Below are 3,514 nucleotides of genomic sequence, written 5' to 3'. Positions count from 1 at the left end.
TCTCTGTTGTTTATTACCTTAAAATGCTAAATCTTTTCTAGCAAAACTCGGAAACTTAAATCTATCTTAAGCATTTTTATTTTAATCACTTCCATAGTGTGTGAAAACAACTATTGGAATGACTAGTTTTTGATGGGAGCTTCAGAAGATTAATAGCATATGCGAATTTAAGGGGAAAAAAATCATCTTTTAGCAAAGCCCCAAGTGTTGAATGAGGTGCCTTACACTGTGGCAGGAATGAAGTTGTCTACTTTCCCCCTATATTCTGGGTGTTCAGTGTCAGTCCCAGCCTCGTTTCAACTAGATTCTTTCTCTTCCTCCAGTGATTTCATCACCTTTTTCAAAATTGTTTTCTAATAATTGATTCCTCATATCAATTGATTTTCATAAATGAATTCTCTTAGCTCATATTGTATCTTTAATTTTTTTACCAACTCATATCAGTTATTTAATGATTAATCTCTTCCAATAGATTGCGAACTCTTATGTCCTTTAATACAATAATTTTCTCACATTGCCCACTTTTTCCTATATTGACAATGTATTATTATATGCAGATAGTATATACACAGTAAATGTTGAATTTTGACTTATCCTGTTTATGCACATTCCTGATAATTCTTGATAAAAATAATTTGAAAGGATCTTTGTGAATGGAAATTCATGACTTGTTCATACATTGATGGTTTTTTTCTGTACAATAAAATAAAAGGCTATTGTATTTTTAATGCTCAAAAATGTTATAGTAATTTACCTAATTTTAGTCAACTTTGTATAAAAGAAGCTCTCAGATAATGATTAATTGTTGAGATTGTTTTGTACATTGTAAAGTCAGAAAGTGTGAAGGGTCTGAGTGGTTGCTAATTTGTTGCAAGCTAACAAATTAGCCAGCCATTGTTTTACATATATATTCTGAGAGAAGACAGGAGGCTTTCTGGATCAGAGTTTATTATTAACAGAAAAAAACAACAACTGGATAGCCAACAAATTTCCAAATTCACAAGACTGTGAGCTGCATGTTCCATTAATCTTGGGTGCTGCTAAATCTTCACTTTAATAAACTTCATAAACCCTCTTCTTAATCCCTAGGTTTTTTCTAGCATCATTATTCTAAATATAGATTGATACATGATTTCTGTAAAGATAAAGCTTTTAAAATTAAGCCTGGTATTTTTCTAAGGAAAGATGTTTATTTTAAACTGCTCTATTAAATGATCTCACCAAATTATTCATGGTAAACTAACATCCAGGTATGAGACAATCCTGTTATATGTGAAGTAAATGAGACAATCCTGTTACATGTGAAGTAAATGTCTATTTGCATGTTTAAATATTGCCTACAGCATTTCTGTTTTGCGAAACAGACTTTTGCTGATAAAACATTAACTTGGCATGAACCACAATTCCTCTTTAGGCTTAAAAAGACCCAAAAGTTCATATATACATAATTGTTTATAGTTCAGACCTGGCATAAATGCAGCTCAGCAACTATAACAGTTAATGTAACCTCAGTTCCTATAAGACATTAAAGCAGTAGTGCTTATTATTACAGTTTGCACATTGGCACTTGAAAACCTGTATCCCATCATAGAAAATATGTGCTAGATAGAGTTGAAAAAAGAAGCAATTATTTTAGCTTCTATTGTACCTCAGAGAGGACTTTAGGAAGCAATATATCTTTCATTGAATGTGGTTTTTCTGTACAGATAATATGTATATATATATATGTTTAGATTATGTTCATATGTAAAGTGTGCATATATCTAATAAGGTATTTAACTCAGTTTGGTATTTTATAAGGGTATATTTGGTATTAGAGCTTAAGTAGCTCTTAGACCTTGGTGTTTTCATATTATAAAGTGAGCTACAAGACTCTTTAACTGAGCAGTAGTGAAAATACCCAGTTATATATTACCAGTATTTATTATTTTATTTAGTTTGCTATGTATAGTTGTTTTCCCCATTAGAATTTAAGTGCTATGAGGGGAGGCATCTTGTTTGTCTTGCATAGCTGTGTTCCCACCGCACCTCTTAATAAATCCTTAATGGCTCAATAAATGAATGAACAGATAAACAGAGGCACCAACAAGTAAGCTTTTGGATTTGAATCCCATTTTAGTAGAAACTTGGACAGTATTACTCTTCTGTTTCACACATCATGCTTTCTGTAAGATTATTTAACCATAGATTTTAGTGACTTTAAATGAAAGGATACTGACTTTGAAATCAGAAGACCTGGTTTTAAATCCCTGCCCCTCCATTTGAGGTCCGTTATAAGACAGATGATCATGAGATAAAGTGGGGGAGCATCTAGTATTTAAAGGTTAGGTGATATCAATGCATAACAAGGATATGGTAGTAATGTTTATTAGTAACAGATTAAAATCACATTGTGATGGCCATAGGTTATGTAGACAATACATCATTTACCAAAATAAAATTGTATTCATATAATCATAAAAATTATATAAGCAATTAGAGGCAGCCATGAATACATTTGCATACTATAGTGTTATTTTTATTTCATTTTATTTTTAAACATTTTTTATTATAAAATTGTTGGGTACAGTTAAGGGTTAGGTATACAAATGTGCATCGTTCAGGCACCCATGTTAATAAGGGGTGTCTCCCCATCCCCAGACAGATATTGACTACCGTTAGTCCCACCTCCCTTCCCCTCCCTACCCCCTGATAGTTTCCCACCACTGTCAGTCCTTGTTTATAGTATTATGGTAGATGTTCGAGGTCCAATATATGAATGAGAACATGTGATACTCAGATCTTTGTTTCTGTGAGAGATTACTCAATATTATAGACTCTAGTTCCATCCAGGTTGCGAAATTCATGATTTTGTTCTTTTTTATGGCTGCATAGTATTCCATTGTGTATATGTACCACATTTTTTAAATTCAATCCTCTTTTGATGCACAGGATGGTTGGTTCCAGGTTCTTGCTATTGTGAACAATGCTGCAATAAACATGCGTGTGCAGGTATCTTTTTGATAGAGTGATTTGAGTTCTTCAGGGTATATTCCCAGTGGAGGAATTGCAGGGTCATATGGGAGGTTGATATTTAGAGCTTTTAGGAAGCACCACACTGCTTTCCACAGAGGTTGCACTAGATTGCACGCCCAAAAACAGTGTAGAAGTGTTCCCTTTTCCCCACACCCTCTCCAGCAACTGTTGTTTTTTGAGTTATTGATAATGGTCATTCTGACTGGAGTTAGGTGGTATCTCAGTGTGGTTTTGATTTGCATCTCCTTGATGATTAGTGAGGTTGAACATTTCTTCATGTGTCTGTTGGCTGCTCGGATGTCTTCCTTTGAGACGTGTCTGTTCATATCTTTTGCCCATTTTATAATGGGGTTGTTTGTTTTTTTCTTTAGCACATTTGAGTTCCTTGTAGATCCAAGATGTTAAGCAGTTGTCAGACCTGGAGTTGGCAAATACTTTTTCCCAGTCTGTGGGCTGTCTCCCTGCTCTCTTGATGGTTTCTTTGGCTTTACAGAAGCTT

This window comes from Carlito syrichta, unplaced genomic scaffold (assembly GCF_000164805.1).
Source record: "Carlito syrichta isolate Samal-C Ts95f unplaced genomic scaffold, Tarsius_syrichta-2.0.1 Scaffold176108, whole genome shotgun sequence".
NCBI lineage: Eukaryota > Metazoa > Chordata > Mammalia > Primates > Tarsiidae > Carlito > Carlito syrichta.
The sequence above is the reverse complement of the archived record's forward strand: the minus strand, read 5'-3'. Positions refer to the sequence as shown.